Source organism: Schistocerca cancellata, chromosome 5, assembly GCF_023864275.1.
Source record: "Schistocerca cancellata isolate TAMUIC-IGC-003103 chromosome 5, iqSchCanc2.1, whole genome shotgun sequence".
Classification (NCBI taxonomy): Eukaryota; Metazoa; Arthropoda; class Insecta; order Orthoptera; family Acrididae; genus Schistocerca; species Schistocerca cancellata.
The window spans coordinates 731,724,577-731,748,476 of NC_064630.1; the positions used below are offsets into that span (position 1 = coordinate 731,724,577).

The window sequence follows — 23,900 nt, forward strand, 5'->3', positions numbered from 1 at the left end:
AATGTTGTGTTTTACGTCTTCGTGGGCGCTCATTTTTCATTTTATGGAAATGTGTTTATCTACACTACTGGCCATTAAAATTGCTACACCAAGAAGAAATACAGGTGATAAACGGGTATTCATTGGACAAATATATTATACTAGAACTGACATGTGATTACATTTTCACGCAATTTGGGTGCATAGATCCTGAAAAATCAGTACCCAGAACAACCACCTCTGGCCGGAATAACGGCCTTGATACGTCTGGGCATTGAGTCAAACAGAGCTTAGATGGCGTGTACAGGTACAGCTGCCCATGCACCTTCAACACCATACCACAGTTCATCAAGAGTAGTGACTGGCGTATTGTGACGAGGCAGTTGCTCGGCCACCATTGACCAGACGTTTTCAGTTGGTGAGAGATCTGGAGAATGTGCTGGCCAGGACAGCAGTCGAACATTTTCTGTATCCAGAAAGGCCCGTACAGGACCTGCAACATGCGGTCGTGCATTATCCCGCTGAAATGTAGGGTTTTGCGGGGATCGAATGAAGGGTAGAGCCACGGGTCGTAACACATCTGAAATCTAACGTCCACTGTTCACAGTGCCGTCAGTGCGAACAAGAGGTGACCGAGATGTGTAACCAATGGCACGCCATACCATCACTGCGGGTGATACGCCAGTATGGCGATGAGGAATACACGCTTCCAATGTTGCTGTAAACACAACCTGGATTCATCCGAAAAAATGACGTTTTGCCATTCGTGCACCCAGGTTCGTCGTTGAGTACACCATCGCAGGCGCTCCTGTCTGTGATGCAGCGCCCTGGGTAAGCGCAGCCACGGTCTCCGAGCTTATAGTCCATACTGCTGCAAACGACGTCGAACTGTTCGTGCAGATGGTTGTTGTCTTGCAAACGTCCCCATCTGTCGACTCAGGGATCGAGACGTGGCTGCACGATCCGTTTGAGCCATGCGGATAAGATGCCTGTCATCTCAACTGCTAGTGATACTAGGCCGTCGGGATCCAGCACGGCGTTCCGTATTACCCTCCTGAACCCACCGATTCCATATTCTGCTAACAGTCATTGGATCTCGACCAAAGTGAGCAACAATGTCGCGATACGATAAGCCGCAATCGCGATAGGCTACAATCCCACCAAGTCGGAAACGTGATGGTACGCATTTCTCCTTCTTACACGGGGCATCATAACAACGTTTCACCAGGCAACGCCAGTCAACTGCTGTTTGTGTAAGAGAAATCGGTTGGAAACTGTCCTCATGTCAGCACGTTGTAGGTGTGGCCACCGGCGCCGACCTTGTGTGAATGCTCTGAAAAGCTAATCATTTGCATATCACAGCATCTCCTTCCTGTCGGTTAAATTTCGCGTCTGTAGCACGTCATCTTCGTGGTGTAGCAATTTTAATTGTCAGTAGTGTAATTTTGTGATTATCCTTAAGAGTCGTTCATGTTACCGCGAAACAACATGCATTACTTCATGCATCTGTGACGTGCGCTTGACACTCTTCTTTGCCTGATTCATTTTTCTGCTTTATTTCAGCTACTTTTAAGCCTCGTGTATTGGTTTCGATACCTCCTCGATATCGGGTTGGCGGCAGTTGCCCGCAGTCTCACTAACCGAATAGCGAGCGCTAATTCCATTTGTTGGAGAGTGTACAGCGTTCTCGAGCAGCGGGCGGGAAAGGCGAGCTGGTGGTAGTCTGGGGAACCGGCTGGGAGCCATAAAACCCGCGCCGCGCCGCGCCTCTGCTGTGCTTCGTTAAAGTCTGCGCCAGCTCTAAAGCCCCCAAGGCGCGGCTTCCTGGCGCCGGTTAACGTCCCGTCCGGCCTGCGGGGTGTTATCTGCGGCGTGGAAGGGGCGGGCGGCCCGGCCAAGGAGGGCGCGCCACGCATTGCTCCCAGCCTGCCCCCTGCGTCGTCTCAGACGCTAACTCAGAAGAGCCGCTGCGCTAATCTGTAAATGCCCTAACTTACGAGAAAAGGCAGCACCGCAAGGAGGGTTCCAAATGAATCGAAACTGAGAGTGTACACTCCTGGAAATGGAAAAAGGAACACATTGACACCGGTGTGTCAGACCCACCATACTTGCTCCGGACACTGCGAGAGGGCTGTACAAGCAATGATCACGCGCACGGCACAGCGGACACACCAGGAACCGCGGTGTTGGCCGTCGAATGGCGCTAGCTGCGCAGCATTTGTGCACCGCCGCCGTCAGTGTCAGCCAGTTTGCCGTGGCATACGGAGCTCATCGCAGTCTTTAACACTGGTAGCATGCCGCGACAGCGTGGACGTGTACCATATGTGCAGTTGACGGACTTTGAGCGAGGGCGTATAGTGGGCATGCGGGAGGCCGGCTGGACGTACCGCCGAATTGCTCAACGCGTGGGGCGTGAGGTCTCCACAGTACATCGATGTTGTCGCCAGTGGACGGCGGAAGGTGCACGTGCCCGTCGACCTGGGACCGGACCGCAACGACGCACGGATGCACGCCAAGACCGTAGGATCCTACGCAGTGCCGTAGGGGACCGCACCGCCACTTCCCAGCAAATTAGGGACACTGTTGCTCCTGGGGTATCGGCGAGGACCATTCGCAACCGTCTCCATGAAGCTGGGCTACGGTCCCGCACACCGTTAGGCCGTCTTCCGCTCACGCCCCAACATCGTGCAGCACGCCTCCAGTGGTGTCGCGACAGGCGTGAATGGAGGGACGAATGGAGACGTGTGGTCTTCAGCGATGAGAGTCGCTTCTGCCTTGGTGCCAATGATGGTCGTATGCGTGTCTGGCGCCGTGCAGGTGAGCGCCACAATCAGGACTGCATACGACCGAGGCACACAGGGCCAACTCCCGGCATCATGGTGTGGGGAGCGATCTCTTACACTGGCCGTACATCACTGGTGATCGTCGAGGGGACACTGAATAGTGCACGGTACATCCAAACCGTCATCGAACCCATCGTTCTACCATTCCTAGACCGGCAAGTGAACTTGCTGTTCCAACAGGGCAATGCACGTCCGCATGTATCCCGTGCCACCCAACGTGCTCTAGAAGGTGTAAGTCAACTACCCTGGCCAGCAAGATCTCCGGATCTGTCCCCCATTGAGCATGTTTGGGACTGGATGAAGCGTCGTCTCACGCGGTCTGCACGTCCAGCACGAACGCTGGTCCAACTGAGGCGCCAGGTGGAAATGGCATGGCAAGCCGTTCCACAGGACTACATCCAGCATCTCTACGATCGTCTCCATGGGAGAATAGCAGCCTGCATTGCTGCGAAAGGTGGATATACACTGTACTAGTGCCGACATTGTGCATGCTCTGTTGCCTGTCTCTATGTGCCTGTGGTTCTGTCAGTGTGATCATGTGATGTATCTGACCCCAGGAATGTGTCAATAAAGTTTCCCCTTCCTGGGACAATGAATTCACGGTGTTCTTATTTCAGTTTCCAGGAGTGTATATAGATCCAGCATTAGCTATCTACATCTACATCTACATCCATACTCCGCAAGCCACCTGACAGTGTGTGGCGGAAGGTACCTTGAGTACCTCTATCGGTTCTCCCGTCTATTCCAGTCTCATATTGTTCGTGGAAAGAAGGATTGTCGGTATTCCTCTGTGTGGGCTCTAATCTCTCTGATTTTATCCTCATGGTCTCTTCGCGAGATATACGTAGGAGGGAGCAATATACTGCTTGACTCCTCGGTGAAGGTATGTTCTCGAAACTTCAACAAAAGCCTGTACCGAGCTACTGAGCGTCTCTCCTGCAGAGTCTACCACTGGAGTTTATCTATCATCTCCGTAACGCTTTCGCGATTACTAAATGATCCTGTAACGAAGCGCGCTGCTCTTCGTTGTATCTTCTCTATCTCTTCTATCAACCCCATCTGGTACGGATCCCACACTGCTGAGCAGTATTCAAGCAGCGGGAGATCAAGCGTACTGTAAACTACACTCCTGGAAATTGAAATAAGAACACCGTGAATTCATTGTCCCAGGAAGGGGAAACTTTATTGACACATTCCTGGGGTCAGATACATCACATGATCACACTGACAGAACCACAGGCACATAGAGACAGGCAACAGAGCATGCACAATGTCGGCACTAGTACAGTGTATATCCACCTTTCGCAGCAATGCAGGCTGCTATTCTCCCATCGAGACGATCGTAGAGATGCTGGATGTAGTCCTGTGGAACGGCTTGCCATGCCATTTCCACCTGGCGCCTCAGTTGGACCAGCGCTCGTGCTGGACGTGCAGACCGCGTGAGCCAACGCTTCATCCAGTCCCAAACATGCTCAATGGGGGACAGATCCGGAGATCTTGCTAGCCAGGGTAGTTGACTTACACCTTCTAGAGCACGTTGGGTGGCACGGGATACATGCGGACGTGCATTGACCTGTTGGAACAGCAAGTTCCCTTGCCGGTCTAGGAATGGTAGAACGATGGGTTCGATGACGGTTTGGATGTACCGTGCACTATTCAGTGTCCACTCGACGATCACGAGTGGTGTACGGCCAGTGTAGGAGATCCCTCCCCACACCATGATGCCGGGTGTTGGCCCTGTGTGCCTCGGTCGTATGCAGTCCTGATTGTGGCGCTCACCTGCACGGCGCCAAACACGCATACGACCATCATTGGCACCAAGGCAGAAGCGACTCTCATCGCTGAAGACGACACGTCTCCATTCGTCCCTCCATTCACGCCTGTCGTGACACCACTGGAGGCGGGCTGCACGATGTTGGGGCGTGAGCGGACCGTAGCCCAGCTTCATGGAGACGGTTGCGAATGGTCCTCGCCGATACCCCAGGAGCAACAGTGTCCCTAATTTGCTGGGAAGTGGCGGTGCGGTCCCCTATGGCACTGCGTAGGATCCTACGGTCTTGGCGTGCATCCGTGCGTCGCTGCGGTCCGGTCCCAGGTCGACGGGCACGTGCACCTTCCGCCGACCACTGGCGACAACATCGATGTACTGTGGAGACCTCACGCCCCACGTGTTGAGCAATTCGGCGGTACGTCCAGCCGGCCTCCCGCATGCCCACTATACGCCCTCGCTCAAAGTCCGTCAACTGCACATACGGTTCACGTCCACACTGTCGCGGCATGCTACCAGTGTTAAAGACTGCGATGGAGCTCCGTATGCCACGGCAAACTGGCTGACACTGACGGCGGCGGTGCACAAATGCTGCGCAGCTAGCGCCATTCGACGGCCAACACCGCGGTTCCTGGTGTGTCCGCTGTGCCGTGCGTGTGATCATTGCTTGTACAGCCCTCTCGCAGTGTCCGGAGCAAGTATGGTGGGTCTGACACACCGGTGTCAATGTGTTCTTTTTTCCATTTCCAGGAGTGTATTTCCTTTGTTTTCGGATTGCATTTCCTTAGGATTCTTCCAATGAATCTCAGTCTGGCATCTGCTTTACCGACGATGAACTTTGTATTATCATTCCATTTTAAATCACTCCTAATGTGTACTCCCAGATTATTTATGGAATTAACTGCTTCCAGTTGCTGACCTGCTATATTGTAGCTAAATGATAAAGGATCTTTCTTTCTATGTATTCGCAGCACATTACGCTTGTCTATATTGAGATTCAATTGCCATTCCCTGCACCATGCGCCAATTAGCTGCAGATCCTCCAGCTTCTCAGTACAATTTTCCATTGTTACAACCTCTCGATGTACCACAGCATCATCCGCAAAAAGCTCCAGTGAACTTCCGATGTCATGCACAAGGTCATTTAAGTATATTGTGAATAGCAACGGTCCTATGACACTCCCCTGCGGCACACCTGAAATCATTCTTACTTCGAAAGACTTCTCTACATTGAGTATGACATGGTGCGTTCTGTTATCTAGGAACTCTTCAGTCCAATCACACAACTGGTCTGATAGTCCATATGCTCTTTCTTTGTTCATTAAACGACTGTGGGGAAGTGTATCAAACGCCTTGCGGAAGTCAAGAAACACGGCATCTACCTGGGAACCCGTGTCTATGGCCCTTTGAGTCTCGTGGACGAATAGCGCGAGCTGGTTTTCACACGATCGTCTTTTTCGAAACCCATGCTGATTCCTACAGAGTAGATTTCTAGTCTACAGAAAAGTCATTATACTCGAACATAATACGTGTTCCATAATTTTACAACTGATCGACGTTAGAGATATAGGTCTATAGTTCTGCACATCTGTTCGACGTCCCTTCTTGAAAACGGGGATGACCTGTGCTCTTTTTCAATCCTTTGGAACGCTACGCTCTTCTAGCGACCTACGTTACACCGCTGCAAGATGGGGGGCAAGTTCCTTCGCGTACTCTGTGTAAAATCGAACTGGTATCCCATCAGGTCCAGCAGCCTTTCTTTTTTGAGCGATTTTAATTGTTTCTCTATCCCTCTGTCGTCTATTTCGGTATCTACCATTTTGTCATCTGTGCGACAATCTAGAGAAGGAACTACAGTGCAGTCTTCCTCTGTGAAACAACTTTGGAAAAAGACATTTAGTATTTCGGCCTTTAGTTTGTCATCCTCTGTTTCAGTACTATTTTTGACGCAGAGTTTTTATCCACGTACCGCTTTGACATAAGACCAAAATTTCTTAGGATTTTCTGCCAAGTCAGTACATAGAACTTTACTTTCGAATTCATTGAACGCCTCTCGCATAGCCCTCCTCACACTACATTTCGCTTCGCGTAATTTTTGTTTGTCTGCAAGACTCTGACTATGTTTATGTTTGCTGTGAAGTTCCCTTTGGTTCCGCAGCAGTTTTCTAACTCAGTCGTTGTACCACTGTGGCGCTTTTCCATCTCTTACGATCTTGCTTGGCACATACTCATCTAACGCATATTGTACAATGGTTTTGAACTTTGTCCACTGATGCTCAACACTAAATAGTTCGGGTCCGTTTGTCACCAGAAGGTCTAATATGTTATCGCCACGAGTCGGTTCTCTGTTTAACTGCTCGAGGCAGTTTTCAGATAAAGCACTTTAAAAAATTTCACTGGATTCTCTGTCCCTGCCACCCGTTATAAACGTTTGAGTCTCCCAGTCTATATCCGGCAAATTAAAATTTCCACCCAGAACTATAACATGGTGCTGATATCTACTCGAAATGTTTTCTAAATTATCCTTCAGGTGCTCAGCCACAACAGCTGTGCGATTAAAAGTACTTGATGGTTGCCGTCTGTCTCTTGCCGCTACAGTCTTGCCCCATCCGCTGCCGGCTACCGTTCGGTTATAGGCGGCACACAAACACGACGGTTCGCTTGGCAAATGCTGCTGATGTGTAACGCGGAGCAATTTTGGAGGCAAGCGTGTGAGGCATGACGGAAATCGTACAAGCTTTGTGGACAACTAGTTTTAAGTAACATATAACTGAACTGCGGCCGATTACACATTTTTTATCGCTGAATTTAATCTCTTGTTCTAACCTAATTACAACGTCGTGATTTGCGCTGCATCCGAGAAAACCACGATCAACAAACTGCCGCTTTGTTCACGGCGTGGAAGGCTAACCTCTATGGGCAAACGCAAGATAGAAAAATTTCATTTTCAGCGATAAAAGCAAACTGTAATTTCTCGCTGTCGTTGGTTACCGGAAACTATCTTCACACTGGCTACACGGAATGCCGCAATACCAACCAATGAGTTGTCCTGGTTGGCACTTGCTTGCAGATTGTAGGCGATACAAACGGCTTCCAAACAGAGAAAGAATAATAGGAAGAAAAATAAGAACAATTAAAGGTCAATACGATGATGAATATGACCGTCAAAGTATTAGAAATGAAAAAGTACCGGCTCATAGGGAAGATCGACTATTCTGTCATATATTCTGGATTTATGTTATTTTAGTGAGAGCCCTAATTGGTTCTGGCCAGTATTCGGTTCTTATTTATCCGACGTACGTTGATTCACGGTTATGAGTATTTTATTGACCTGTCATGTGGCACTTTGCTGGTTCTTGTCTTACAATCACGGCGTAATTTGGATACATTTCGTCGGTATGTCAAAGGAGAGGACGTTTCACATTTTGTGGTTTACGTTTTTGAAATAAGTAATGAGTGATTTAGAAGGGATTTTACCACATTTTTTTGTGTTACACCTTATCTGACGGTGCCATCAATACTGGCCTAAATCTCTATGTATTGTTTATGATTGGACATCAGAGCGTACCAGATTATCTTAGGCTACCGTGCCCAACCCTGAGACAATGAAGTTGCAGGTATTTAAATGCATTTTTGGTTCCTAGGTCTTATTACTAGGAGGGTTTATTATGGAGGAAGATACTGTTTCAAAAGGGTAGTTTAGTTTTGTTTCTGGTGGTTAGGTGTTAGTGTTTATCACACAAAGGTATAATTATGAACATAATATTTGTGGCCTGGTGTATTTAGTTATTTAATGATACATAGTTATCAAGAGTTTGATAGGAGGGCCTTTTCAGCTCTTGGAGACAGGTTGTCACAAAATTATGTGGTTCATGTAGTGTTCAATGGTTCTGTGGTTAGCCTGTACCAGGTATGTGGTTCATGCAGTGTTCAATGGGTCTGCGGTTAGCCTGTACCAGGTTAGTTTTACTTTTACCGTTACGTTCTTACATAACGTATACGCCTTTGGCATACGTCTTTAAACATTAATGAACATTTTTAGTTGAATCATGCCTGATATTTGGGACCCTTTGTTAAATTTATACCGTAGTACATTGTGTTGTTTTAATGATTTGGTTTGAAAGGAACGAATGTTGCTTTTCAGATGTCCATTGCTTTCACATATTACGACAGCCATATGTGTTTTGACTGTGATTCAGGTTTAGTCTGTTTTATGTTTTATATGTTTATACATTTCTAGACTAGAGCAAGGGAAAAAAAGAAAAGAGAGGTACTGAGGCCGGCCGCTGTGGCCGAGCGGTTCTAGACGCTTCAGTCCGCAACCGCGCTGCTGCTACGGTCGTAGGTTCGACTCCTGCCTCGGGCATGGATATGTGTGATGTCCTTAGGGTAGTTAGGTTTAAGTAGTTCTAAGTCTAAGGGACTGATGATCTCAGATGGGTGTGTGGAATCTTATGGGACTTGATTGCTAAGGTCATCAGTCCCTAAGCCCACACAATAGTTAACCTAAATTATCCTATGGACAAACACACACACCTATGCCCGAGGGAGGACTCGAACCTCCGCTGGGACCAGCCGCACAGTACATGACTGCAGCGTCTGAGACTGCTCGGCTAATCCCGCGTGGCTGACCTCAGATGTTAAGTCCCATAGAGCCTAGAGCCATTTGAACATTTTTTTTAGAGATACTGATACCTGTACGCCAATGGTACTTGGTAGAATATTACCTTAACGTTACTTACATTAGAGTACCATAATTTTATCTGTTCGTTGTTTTATAGTCGTTTAGTTGTCAAACATTGGCATTTCGTAATTGTTCTTTGGTAAACAGGGCCTGAGGATGGCGGAAACGTGACGCCGAAACATGTCGCGTGAAACAATAAAGACATTATCAAGATGCAACTGTGGTGGTACTTTTTCTCATATACAACATCTGAGGTAATCAGTCTCCTAGAACATAGAACTACTTGAACCTAACTAACATAAGGACGTTTCACAAATTCATGCCCGAGGCAGGATTCCATCCTGCGACGAGTAGCAGCTGCGCGGTTCCGGACTGAAGCGCCTACAACCGCTCGGCCACAGCGGCCGGACATTATCCGGTGTTGAATCGATCATTTATCCCGGCATCTGTCATTTTGGTGCTGATGCAATAAAGGAAAGGAAGAGTCATATTACAATCTTTCACAGTGAAAAAATTTCGAAAGATCGAATTCATTATTTTGTTATCCGAGTCTTTTCTTCAGCTCCAGTATGATCACTTCGAGCGTAGTTAGATGATTTTGATCCCTCTACTGACTTCATGTAAGACTGGATCCTACTTTTTTTTCTTCAGAACGATCAGCAAAATTTTACTGTCGAATTCATTCAGTGCCTATCGGATTTGTGTTCTTGCACTCATTTTTGTTCCATTCGGTTTTTTTATTTCCAAGGGTTTGACTTCACAAAATTTGTGAAGCAGCTGCCATTGCTTTCGTAACGACTTTCTAACATGGCGCACACCAAATGGAGCCGTCCTCCTGCCGGTCAGTGCCCTTACGATTATCTAAAGCGGGCACACTTCCTCACGCGAAATACGTAACTTCTGCAGATCCGGCACCACAGCAAACCCGTTTTGGCGTGAATAAATACTGACCGTCTATCCAGGCTGGAGATGCGTCGAAGCAGAGAGTCATCGAGTAGTCAATTAACGCAGTATCGGCTTCCGCCGTGAGGTCACTGCCGCTCTGCCATCACCCAACAGAAGCGCCTGCCCAGGGGGACCAGCCACCGCCTGATGGGCCGAGGGTCGATCTGATGGCCTCCCAACCACCGAGCGCTCGTCAGCAGCACTTAGAGACTGCTAGCCACAGGTCTAGGTTTCGCCCCCTAGAGGTTTGACCCATCATTCGCCAGGTGTCCTGGAAGCTGCACCCAGTGAAATCTTCACCCAGTGAAATTGGCACCCAGCAATTGTCGAGCAAGCGGCTACTAATCCTCCCGTCCCAACTATGCAGCATGCCCTGCAAGTAGAAGAACTGCGCCGGCCTCCCATTCACGGCCCAGTTAAAGAAGTTGACAGGTCCACCGACCCGCCAGCGAAGCGGGTGTGCCCGGCACTGATCTGTGTGTGGCCGGTAGGTACACGCTCGGGCCCGTGGTCTCGGTGCGTCGGTTAGCACACTGGACTCGCATTCGGGAGGACGACGGTTCAATCCCGTCTCCGGCCATCCTGATTTAGGTTTTCCGTGATTTCCCTAAATCGCTCCAGGCAAATGCCGGGATGGTTCCTTTGAAAGGGCACGGCCGATTTCCTTCCCCATCCTTCCCTCACCCGAGCTTGCGCTCCGTCTCTAATGGCCTCGTTGTCGACGGGACGTTAAACACTAATCTCCTCCTCCTCCTCCTCGGTGCGTCGGTCCTGCCGGCGGACCTACACCAACAAGCCACAACCTCTACCTGCCAGCCCATAACCCGTCAGTCCTGGTAGGTAGAGTCCGCCAAGCAGTCGCCGCGACCTCATACAGTCGGACGGGTTGGCGAGCGGGTCGGTGGATCAATCAGACTGTGAATGGGCACCCTCACATGATGCGCTGATCAAGAGGACTGGAGATGCCCGAACGAGAACTGTAATGCCTAAATTTTTACGGTCGGGAGAGATTATAATTTTTTCTGTTAGACACAATTTTGTTTTCTTTTGCTTAGGACCAGATCTTCAGAAAATACACTCAAAACCATTAAAAGCGAATTTCAAATACGGATTTTGAAAATCTTATCTCTTCTACTCATCAAAGCATACTTTAAAGTAAAGTGTTCCCTATCCCTGTTTTTTTTTTTTTGAAAATCTTATGGGACTTAACTTCTAAGGTCATCAGTCCCTAAGCTTACACACTACTAGACCTAAATTATCGTAAGGACAAACACACACACCCATGCCCGAGGGAGGACTCGAACCTCCGCCAGGACCAGCCGCACAGTCCATGACTGCAGCGCCTTAGACCGCTCGGCTAATCCCTCGCGGCGCCTATCCCTGTGGAGCAGCATACGGTACATGCAATTTGAATGGGGTGCTTTGTCATTCAAATGAAAAGGACATTTTGCATGTCTACAGGGTGAACCTGAACTACACCGACGCTGTTTCGGAGGTTGCTGAGGGATATTTTCCAAGTATTTTGCTACGAAGGACCCGTTGTCTCTGGTGACTCGTCGGAGAGTAATTACGTTTCGTTCGATTTGTTGCCTCTTGTATCGATATTGCATCGAAAATATCTGCTCAAAAGAGAAAATGTCGACGAATTGTGCATTCTGTCTTGTAACGGAAACAAACTCGTTTTCATTCACTGACGACACTTGCCACTGAAAAACGTACGGCCTACTTTACTCTTGTTCCTCATCCCAGTTGCTCTACTCAACACTGACGAACATTGATAGCATGTCAAAAATGGTTCAAATGGTTCTGAGCACTGTGGGACTTAACTTCTGAGGTCATCAGTCCCCTAGAACTTAGAACTATTTAAACATAACTAACCTAAGGACATCACACACATCCATGATCGAGGCAGGACTCGAAAAAAATGGTTCAAATGGCTCTGAGCACTATGGGACTCAACTTCTGTGGTCATTAGTCCCCTAGAACTTGGAACAAGTTAAACCTAACTAACCTAAGGACATCACACACATCCATGCCCGAGGCAGGATTTGAACCTGCGACCGTAGCGGTCGCGCAGGTCCAGACTGTAGCGCCTAGAACCGCTCGTCCACAATGGCCGGCGATAGCATGTCGGCCAATGTCTTATTAAGGCGTTCACCAAGCCCGTTAGTTTGCGGATGGTAGGCAGTCGTCATGTGATGAGTAATGTTGCACCGACGGTTTACCTCTGTCACAAGATTCCATTGAAAACTTTCCCTCGATCCGTAATTAACGACCTTGGGGCACCGTGTTTTAATACAATGTCTTCCACGATGAATTTGGCTACCTCCAAGGCTTCTGCTGTTTTCACGGCTTTTGTAATGGCATAGCGTGTCAGATAATCAGTGCAAACAGTAATCCGTCTATTGCCACTAGCAGACGCTGAAAATCATCCGAGGAGGTCAATCCCAACACGCTGGAAAGGCGTTTCGGCTGATGGAATTGGTATGAGTCGGCCAGGCGGTTTCTGAGGAACTGCCTTTCTCCTCTGGCACTCTCGACAGTGCGACACATTGCGACGGACACTCCTAAATAAAGTTGGCCAGAAAAATCTCTCGCGGATCCTATCTTATGTCTTAATAAATCCTAAATGCCCGGCCTCAGGTGCGTCATGGGATTTCTGTAGATCATCTAAGAGCATGTGTTTAGGAATCACTGGTAGCCACCTCTTTCCAAACGGATGAAAGTTTTTCTTGCAAAGTAATCCATTAACTACCTTAAATTGTCCTTTCACATCCTCTGACCGATTTAAGGCAAGCATAATTTGAGATATCTTGGCGTCCTTCTTCTACTCAGCGGAGAGATCCTGGAGTGCATCGAGACAGTCACTATCTTCATCAAAGTCTTGATGGTCTTGCACAGGGTTTCTTGAGAGACAGTCGGCATCTTGATGTTTTCTTCCACTTTTTTACACTATGGTAATGTCACACCCTTGAAGACGTAGTGCCCACCTGGCGACTCGTCCTGTTGGATCTTTAAGACCTGTCAATCAACGAAGTGAATGATGGTCTGTAACAACTGTGAATGGCCTTCCGTAGAGATACTGTCGAAATTTGCACATGGCCCAGATCACAGCAAGACATTCTTTTTCTGTAGTTGAGTAGTTTCTCTCCGCTTTTGTAAGTGTCTATCCGAAATTTGCACCAGGACAGCACCGATCCCATACCCACTGGCATCTGTGTGTAGTTCTGTAGGTGCTCTCTCATCAAACAGACCAAGTACACGGTCAGTCAGTCGTCAGAGCTTTTCGCAGCACATCGAAAGAATCTTGTTGAGCACCACCCCAGACAAATTTAGCATCAGCTTTTAACAACTCTTGGAGTGGCCTGGCTTTGATACAAAAGTCCTTGATAAAAGGACGGTAATAAGAACATAACCCGAGGAAGCTCTTCACATCTCTAATACTTTTAGGAATAGGAAATTCCGTTATAGATCTCACCTTTTCTGGGTCTTGCGGCACACCTTCGTTTGACACAAGTTGTCCAAGTATTTTGATTTCTTTTGCTTCAAAGAGACGCTTTCTTGGATTAACTTTCAGTCGTCCTTGGTTGGAGACACTTAAGAACGGCCCTCAGGCTTTTTACGTGTTCATCAAGTGTCTCTGAGAACACTGTAATGTCATCTAAATAACAAAGACACATCGTCCACTTCAGGTGACTTAGAAGATTATCCATCATCCGTTCAAAAATTGCTAGTGCATTACACAAACCAAACGACATTGCCTTAGACTCATCATGCAGGCCCTGAGGCGTGATGAATGCAGTTCTCTCACGATAAGTCTCATCTACTTCGATCTGCCAGTATCCTGAATACATGTCCATATTTGAGAAAAACGTAGCCCTCTTCAGGCAATCTAGTGTATCGTCAATTCGTTGAAGGGGGTAAACGTCCTTTTTAGTTATCTTATTAAGCTTCCTGTAATCAACACAAAAGCGCCAACTGCCATCCTTCTTCCTGACGAGAACCACTGGTGATGACCATAGGCTCTGCGAAGACTGAATGATGTCATTCTTCATCATTTTCTCTACCTCGTCGCGAATTATTCGACGTTCCATTGCTGACACACGGTATGCTCTCTGTCTTACTCGTTGATGGTCTCCAGTGCTAATCGGATGCTTCACCGTCGATTTGTCTGATTTGCTCTTCACCTGTGGATTGAAGCAGAGAACTCGTGAAGAATGGCAAGTAGCTTCTTCTGTTGTTCCTTAGTGAGATAAAGTGACAGTTGAGCTAGAAGATCTTGTCTCGTAGCAGTAGGCCAATTTCACCCACAGACTCGGCATGGGAGGTTTCTATGACGCTCAGTTGTTTGGCAATTAACGGCTCAGTATTTTCTATGCACATGCGTCTTGCAAGAATCTACGGTTCTCGACGGCAGTTAACTATCCACAATTCACCGAATCGGTTCTTAAACAGGACGACAGAGGCTGGGGTGACCAAGCTATTCTTCAATGGTATGCTTCTCTTTAATTCCACTACAAGATCCACGGGCTGATGCATGGCATGACACATGACAGCTACATTTCTAGCACTGACTGCAAGAATGATGACTTCATCCAGCACACAAAGTCTCCACGCACTCGGATGCGCATCTTCCTGTCCACAGTATCTTATCTCGTCTAGCATAATCTTCGAGTGATCACTATCTATAATTGCCTGAGAAGCTTTCAAAAAGTCCCACCCGAGAATGACGTCATAACTACACTCTTGTAAGACGATGAATACTAATGGCTGTGTATGGCCACTTACACCCACAGGAATGCCATATCTTCCTGTAGGTTTCACATAGTTCACATTAGCCACCTTCATCAGAGATGTTTTGCTGTCGAAGAATACTGTTTTCTGCAACTGGCGACGTTACTTCTCCGAAATGACTGAATATGACGCTCCAGAGTCCACAAGAGCTTGGGCTGGTTGGCCATCCATGAGGATATCGATGTAGTTTTCTATCATTTTTGCAATGATCGACGGCGGAGGATTTTTCTCTTCGGCGGCCTCACCTCCAAGGTTGCGGCGACTAGGTGATCGGCTGGAGCTTCTAAACGGCGATGGAGACTTTGATCGGCGCGGGCGTTATCAAATGTCTGCCTCCTTTCTCGACAATAGCGCACCACAAGTCCCGGTAGTGCGCAGTGGAAACATACTGCTTGGTTGTCCTGGGTCCTGCAGACGTCAGTCTTCCTTGGTGCCCAAACAGGTTCTTCATGCGGCATGGTAGGAACGTAACTTCGACTGGATCTCGACTTTTTCACCGTTCTAAACGGGAATGAAGGAAAAGAGATTGGGTTCAATGTCTGCTCCACTTCCTCCCTTATGACCTCTTGAAGCGTCTCGGTTTTTTGCTCGCCGTGCAATCCAAATGCCTTCTGACTTCCTCTCTCACTATCTGACGAAGAACACTTGTGAAATCAGTTCCTTCCTCCGTCACAGACGTCGATACGACGTTTGGAAGCCGTTCAAACTTCTTGAGTGTAATTCTTTTTTGATGCTTTTTTCTCGATGTACTGGCACCATTTTATGAAGTCGTCTGCCGTCGAAACCTCCTGCAGGAGTATGGCTTGAGACTTCTCCTCAGCAACACCCTTCATGAGATGCGCAACCTTATCTTCCTCCTTCATTCTAGGATCCACTATGTTACACAGCTCCAACACGTATTGAATGTAGGATGCTGTTCTTTTCTCCTGAGCGCTGGGCCCTGCGCTTTCATTTATCTTCAGCTTTGCACTTCTGTCGTTGTGTGTTGCCGAAATACTTACGCAGTTCCGCGTGGAATACTTCCCAGCTTGTGAACTTCTCCTCGTTGTTCTGGTACCATTGCTTGTCAGAGCCCTCCATCTAGAAAAATACGTTAGCCAAACACACGGTGTCATTCCATTTGTTAAATTTGGCTATACGCTCATATACCTTCAGCCACTTGTTTGGATCTTGGCCATTGTCACCAGAGAATCCGGAAGGATGTCTCATGTGGTGGCACGCAGTTGCTGTCATCGTAACGTCCTCTTCTTCTTCTGTCTCCGATAGATTGCGATCTGTTGAATATGGCTCGAACTCGGGTTCCGCGCCACGTAAACGGCGGCTCTGTCGCGGCCTGAGGGGAGCCACTCTGTCGTCGATAATGTTCGCTATCACAGGTTACAATACCAAGCGTCTTCACCAGAATAATGTCATTAGATGAATGACGAACAATAACTTCACTTAACGAAGGTTTATTCAGCACTTGCACATAGAAGAGCGCGGAGCGAACTGCCTCCGGCCAGAACACATACGGTATATGTACAGTTACAGAACATTCCAGTACAATGATTCTTAACACTTGTGGATACTTTTAGAATGTACTCGAACCGAACAAAGAAATTAAAATTTTACAGTTCAGGTGCGTTTTGAAATCACGACCCTCCCTGCGACAGTCCAGTATTAAAACCACTACACCACGGTCACTGTGCTACCCAGTTTCTTCTGCGACAATATCGTGACTTACGTAACAAAATAGCAAAATTTTTTAACATGATAAAGCATAACGATTTTTCACCTTAGGACAGAGTGCAGACGGTAATATTAACGCTGACAATGCCAGAAGAAGGTAGTTACTAAATCTGGTTTTCCGAATTGCTTCACCAAAGAAAAGAAAGTAAATAGACAAGAATTCGAACCAAGAACTGCTGCCAACATGAGAACTAGATATCCTCGGTGTACCGAAACAGCTCTAATCACTTAATAAAGGCCAGTCTTCCGACCCAGACTGTATGCCAAACAGGTTTCTTTCAGAGTATGTAATGGTTCCATATTTAGCGATGACACAGAGTCGCCCGTTTGACGAAAGATCCCTACCAAAAATCGAGAAACTTGCACAGATCACACCAGTTCTCAAGAAAGGAAACAGGAGTAATCCCCTGAATTACAGACCCATGTCAAGGACGTCGATTCGCAGTAGGATTTTGGAATATAATTATCGTGTGTTCGAACATTATGAATTACCTCGAAGAGAACGATCCACAGTCAGCACGAATTCAGTGTCTTCGTTCTTTAGATACACTACTAGCTCTTTAGTCTTAAAAAATAATGTGTAAATAATGTGTGCTGTCGACAGGGGATCCCAAATTGATTCTACATTTCTAGATTTCCAGAAGGGTTTTTATAACGTTGCTCAGAAGTGATTTCTAATTAAATTGCGAACCTATGGAGAATTGTCTCTGTTGTGCAACAGGATTCGTGAGTTCCTGTCAGAAAGGCCACACTTCGAAATAACTGATGAAGAGTCATCGAGTAAAACAGAAGTGGAGTTCGCAAGGAAGTATTACAGGCTGTTTGGTGCTCCTGATCTATAAGGGGCGTTCAAAAAGAAACGAGCCGGAGGCATAATTACAGAAACGAGTACCCGTATGTTAGAAGTATTGACCCTAGCTGTTGAGACACTTGTCCCACAGTGACACAAGGCGGTGAATGACTGTCTCATAAAATTCTCGGGGCTGCAATGTTAACCAGTTGCGCACGTACAGCTGGACGTCGTCGTCCGAGGCGAATCGTTTGTCCCTCAGAGCCTTTTTAAGGGGACCTAGATGGCTCCCTTCTGATTCACTTCCTGCAGCGCGGGACAACAGTGAATGCCCAGCGTTACTCGCAATCCTTGACCAGCCTTCGCCGAGCGATCAAATCAAAACGACTAGGCAATCTCATCCTGGGGGTCATTCTGTTCCACGATAATGCAAAAGCCTCATACAGTCAATACAGTCTCGGCAATCCTGCAGAAATTCAAATGGGAGGTTCTCGGCCACCCTCCATACATTCCGGACCTCTCTCCCTGCGGTTACGCCATTTTTGGTCCCCTTAAAAAGGCTCTGAGGGGCAAACAAATCACCTCGGGCGACGACTTCCAGCTGTACGTGCGGAGCTGGTTAACATCACAGCCCCGGGAATTTTGTGAGACAGCCATTCACCGCCATGTGTCACAATGGGACAAGTGTCTCAACAGCCAGGGTCAATAGTTTTAACATACATATACTGGTTTCTGTAATAATGGCTCTGGCTCGTTTTTTTGTGAACGTCACTTATATACACTCCTGGAAATGGAAAAAAGAACACATTGACACCGGTGTGTCAGACCCACCATACTTGCTCCGGACACTGCGAGAGGGCTGTACAAGCAATGATCACACGCACGGCACAGCGGACACACCAGGAACCGCGGTGTTGGCCGTCGAATGGCGCTAGCTGCGCAGCATTTGTGCACCGCCGCCGTCAGTGTCAGCCAGTTTGCCGTGGCATACGGAGCTCCATCGCAGTCTTTAACACTGGTAGCATGCCGCGACAGCGTGGACGTGAACCGTATGTGCAGTTGACGGACTTTGAGCGAGGGCGTATAGTGGACATGCGGGAGGCCGGGTGGACGTACCGCCGAATTGCTCAACACGTGGGGCGTGAGGTCTCCACAGTACATCGATGTTGTCGCCAGTGGTCGGCGGAAGGTGCACGTGCCCGTCGACCTGGGACCGGACCGCAGCGACGCACGGATGCACGCCAAGACCGTAGGATCCTACGCAGTGCCGTAGGGAACCGCACCGCCACTTCCCAGCAAATTACGGACACTGTTGCTCCTGGGGTATCGGCGAGGACCATTCGCAACCGTCTCCATGAAGCTGGGCTACGGTCCCGCACACCGTTAGGCCGTCTTCCGCTCACGCCCCAACATCGTGCGGGTATAGTGCGAAAAGTGGCAATTGTGACGCTAAACAACGAAAAGTGTGAGGTCAGCCACATGATTACTGAAACCAATCCATTAAGTTTCGATTACACGATAAACGACACAAATTCAAAGTCTGTCAATGCAACTAAGGATTTACGAACAACTTAAATTGGAACGATCTCATAGAGAATGTTGTGAGGAAGGCAAACCAATGACTGCGTTTTATTGGCAGAACACTTAGAAGATGCCACACGCCTACTGAACAAACACCCTACACTGCGCTTGTCCGTCCTCTGCTATGGTATTGCCGTGCTGTATGGGATCCTCACTAGGTAAAATTGAACGGGGATATAGAAAAAGTCCAAAGAAGCGCAGCTCGTTCAATAGTAATGCAACACTTCTTTTCATAGCCAATTTCAGTTGAAAAGATACGGAATTTGTTGTGGAACATCGTGGAATGTCGATCAGCCCCTATCATTTCATGAAGTCCGGATAGGTGACAGCGCTATGGTAGTCTTCAAAATGGCGTCTGTAACAGAGGTTCGTTCTAAGTAGAGAACTGTCTTTCGTTTTCCTTTGGCGGAAAACCAGAGCATTGCAGATACTCATAGGTGATTGCAGAGGTTCTACGGAGACTTGGAAGTGGACAAAAAGCTCGACGAGTCTTTGGGCGATGCATCTGTCATCATCGCAGTAAGGTCGCGCAAGCCTGTCCCATCTCTTGCGCGCCGGCCAGCCGCGTACAGCTGTGACTCCTTCAATGTTGGAAACGGCCCCACAGAAATACAAACGAAATTCTTCTTCTCAATGACAAAGCAAGATCTCACTCAAGTCTGCGCACTCAACAGAATCTCGCGTAACTTCATTGGACTGTTCTTCATCGTTCGCCCCACACACCGGATCTGGCACCTTCCGACTTGCATCTGTTTGGCCCGACGAAGGCTGCACTCCACGGGAAGCACTACGTGGTCGATGGCGAATTTATTGATGCAGTAAGACGTTGGCTCCGACGTCGAGCAGTAGGGTGGTACCATGCGGGCATCCAGGTCCTCCCAATAACGTGGCGGAAGGCCGTCGCATAGAACGGGGATTATGTTGAAATACAGGGATTTGTAGCCAAGAGAGTGGGGAGTAATATGGTGTGTTGTAATGCTTAGATAAAACCAGCCCGCTCTCAGAAAAAGAAAGTGTCGTATTATTTATTGAACGCCCTTCGTTCCAGAAATGTACGAGGCATTCGTTTGGTCTCATACGCTAGGTGTGCTGCCGGCCGGGCTCTGAAGAGGTACGGCGTTTCGAAAGCCACTCCTTTTCGTGCATTTTGCGAGAAACATGCTACGTACGGACGAAGCAGCTCCGAGGAATATTTGTGATATGATTATTTTACATATAAAGTAGTTTTATATCCTTTCAACCTGCCATTTGTGAACAGTACGGAAGTACAGCTATGAAAATACTAATTTCTGTGAAATGCGGTTCATAATAACTGGGTTGTTTTGGAAATCAGCCTTATACAAACACAATTAGTTTATTTTGTATTTCCCCAGACATGTTTCGACACCAATGTGTCATCTTCTGTGGATTAAATTTTTATTTCTGTAAAGTACCATATTACGTTTCTAATAATTTAACTACTGTAGGCCTAAAAAATACAATGTTTGCAATTTGCTTCGTTTCGTATGGACACTCACCTTAAAATTACATCGCTAATTGAACTGCATTATTGTACATCGATTGTAGCGCTCGTTTTCGTCGTTTTTTTAACAGCATGTCATCTGCAAACTAGGCACGAAGAAAATTATTGCGTATTTGTGGAGAGCTGTTTCGAGGGTAGAGGTTATGTACGTTTCTGTACTTACATTTTCCGTCCTGTTTCGTGTCCCTGGTTGGTGTCTCAATCAGTTACTGTTTAGTGCATTGCTTTCACTCAGTTTTTCATAAATTTCCGCTCACTATTTCCCCTCACATGCAGTTGCACACAATGTGGCGAAATGACACCTGAGCAGACACTTCTGACAATACACTCACTGAGATGTGAGATGGTTCATAATTTTTCAATTCCGTTCAGCAGTACTCGTATGGCACTAAACAAAGAGAAGTGGGAGGTCATCCACATAAGTACTAAAATAAATCCGATAAATTTTGGGTACACGATAAATCGCACAAACCTAAAGGCTGTCAATTCGACTGAATACCTAGGCATTACAATTATGAGCGACTTAAATTGGAAATAAAATGATTCAAATGGTTCTGAGCACTATGGGCCTTAACATCTGAGGTCATCAGTCCCTAGAACTTAAAACTACTTGAACCTAACTAACCTCAGGACATCAAACACATCCATGTCCGAGGCAGGATACAAACCTGCGACCATACCGGTACGCGGTTCCAGACTGAAGTGCCTAGAACCGCTCGGCCACACTGTCCGGCTAAATTGGAAAGACCACATAGATAATATTGTGGGGAAGGCGAAACAAAGACTGCGCTTTGTTGCCAGAACACTTACAAGATGCGACAAACCCACTAAAGAAACAGCCTACATTACACTTGTCCGTCCCCTGCCGTAATATTGCTGCGCGGCATGGGATCCTTACCAGGTAGGACCGACGGAGGACATCGAAAAAGTGAAAAGAAGGACAGCTCGCTTCCTGTTATCGCGCAATAGGTCTGAGAGTGTCACTGATATGATACACGAGTTGGGGTGACAGTCACTGAAACAAAGGCGGTTTTCTTTGCGGCGAGATATATTTACGAAATTTCAATCACCAACTTTCTCTTATGAATGCGAAAATATTTTGGTGACACCCATCTACGTAGGGAGAAATGATCATCATAATAAAGTAAGAGAAATCAGAACTCGAACCGAAAGATTTAGGTGTTCCTTTTTCCGACGCGCCATTCTAGAGTGGAATAGAGAGAAGCAGTATGAAAATGGTTCGATGAACCCTCTACCAGGCACTTGGGCGTGAATTGAAGAGTAACCATGTAGATGTAGATGTAGATATGCCACTTGGTTTTCCGTATACGTCGAAAAGTCCTTAGATGTATCTTTCTTGGCGTCGGAATCTTTTAGTGTACTCCCAACAGCACATTTATTCTAGTTTTAAGGACAGTTTCATAACTTTAACACACTGCTCGATGAGCCACAGGCCACTGAGAAATGGTTCAGCAGTGGAGCAACGTTAGCATTAATGTTAGTTGCATTACCGTAGTATCCCTCTGTACTACCGAGGCACGCGTCTTGGCACATATAGCATAAAAGAAGAAAAACTCGCTTGCGTTACTAGAATGATGGGTCGTTAGTGTGAGACATACCACGACCTATAAATAATCCCTCCTAGCCAGGAAACTGACACACATCTTAGGTCTGAGATTCACAGGACGGCGAATTTCTGTATGCCAAGGGCGACAGCACAATGACCTCCTTCCGTGACCAGGTCGCTCTCGAAGCCCTCTCGAATCGACAGCCGCAATTCAGAGGCCATAAAGCGACAGAGTTAGATCGACAGTAAAAGTCGAGTATAACTTGAAGTGCCTATTACTGTTCACACGTGTCTATGCCTTTTTCGCTGCAGCTTTTCTACATCTACATCTACATTTATACTCCGCAAGCCACCCAACGGTGTGTGGCGGAGGGCACTTTACGTGCCACTGTCATTACCTCCCTTTCCTGTTCCAGTCGCGTATGGTTCGCGGGAAGAACGACTGTCTGAAAGCCTCTGTGCGCGCTCTAATCTCTCTAATTTTACATTCGTGATCTCCTCGGGAGGTATAAGTAGGGGGAAGCAATATATTCGATACCTCATCCAGAAACGCACCCTCTCGAAACCTGGCGAGCAAGCTACACCGCGAAGCAGAGCGCCTCTCTTGCAGAGTCCGCCACTTGAGTTTGTTAAACATCTGCGTAACGCTATCACGGTTACCAAATAACCCTGTGACGAAACGCGCCGCTCTTCTTTGAATCTTCTCTATCTCCTCCGTCAACCCGATCTGGTACGGATCCCACACTGATGAGCAATACTCAAGTATAGGTCGAACGAGTGTTTTGTAAGCCACCTCCTTTGTTGATGGACTACATTTTCTAAGGACTCTCCCAATGAATCTCAACCTGGTACCCGCCTTACCAACAATTAACAACACACCGTTGCTTGCAGCTTTTTATGAGTTCAGTCTGTCTTTTTATACCATACTACGTACGATCACTAAACGAAAATAACTGAAATGATAATTAAATGGACACCCTAGCTGCAAGCAGGTGTTGATATACTTCATTGGGGACATGTTGAAAATGTGTGCCCCGACCGGGACTCGAACTCGGGATCTCCTGCTTATATGGCAGACGCTCTATCCATCTGAGCCACCGCAGGCACAGAGGATAGTGCGTCTGCAGGGACTTATCCCTTGCACGCTCCCCGTGAGATCCACATTCCCAACATGTCCACAACACTACATTCGTAGTGCGCCTAATAGATGTTTGCCCATCATACTCATTACTCGTGGCAGATTAATCTACCAAGTCCCGTACGAGTTCGGGCATAGCGTGTGCGTTTGCACAAGAAGGTCAAAGGCCGGGAACCCATATTTTTAACTATATATGACGGTAGTATCTGTTCCCGAAAGAACAGTTACCGTCAATGACCATGCAGCTTTGCTAGAAATGAAATGATAATTAAATGGACACCCTAGCTGCAAGCAGGCATTGATATACTTCATTGGGGACATGTTGAAAATTTGTGCCCCGACCGGGACTCGAACCCGGGATCTCCTGCTTACATGGCAGACGCTCTATCCATCTGAGCCACCGCGGGCACGGGGAGCGTGCAAGGGATAAGTCCCTGCAGACGCACTATCCTCTGTGCCCGCGGTGGCTCAGATGGATAGAGCGTCTGCCATGTAAGCAGGAGATCCCGGGTTCGAGCCCCGGTCGGGGCACACATTTTCAACATGTCCCCAATGAAGTAT

The 23,900-nt window shown here is 47.4% G+C and overlaps 1 protein-coding gene and 2 non-coding genes across 3 annotated transcripts in view; 2 read left to right on the forward strand and 1 right to left on the reverse strand.

Moving 5' to 3' along the window:
- LOC126188784 (uncharacterized) overlaps positions 1-23,900 on the forward strand; it is a 401,269-nt gene that overhangs the window by 151,150 nt on the left and 226,219 nt on the right. The window lies entirely within an intron of this gene.
- Trnat-ugu (transfer RNA threonine (anticodon UGU)) lies at positions 23,673-23,747 on the reverse strand. Its single transcript has one exon. It is a non-coding gene; the product is annotated as a tRNA-Thr (tRNA).
- On the forward strand, positions 23,796-23,870 carry Trnat-ugu (transfer RNA threonine (anticodon UGU)). The gene has a single exon. It is a non-coding gene; the product is annotated as a tRNA-Thr (tRNA).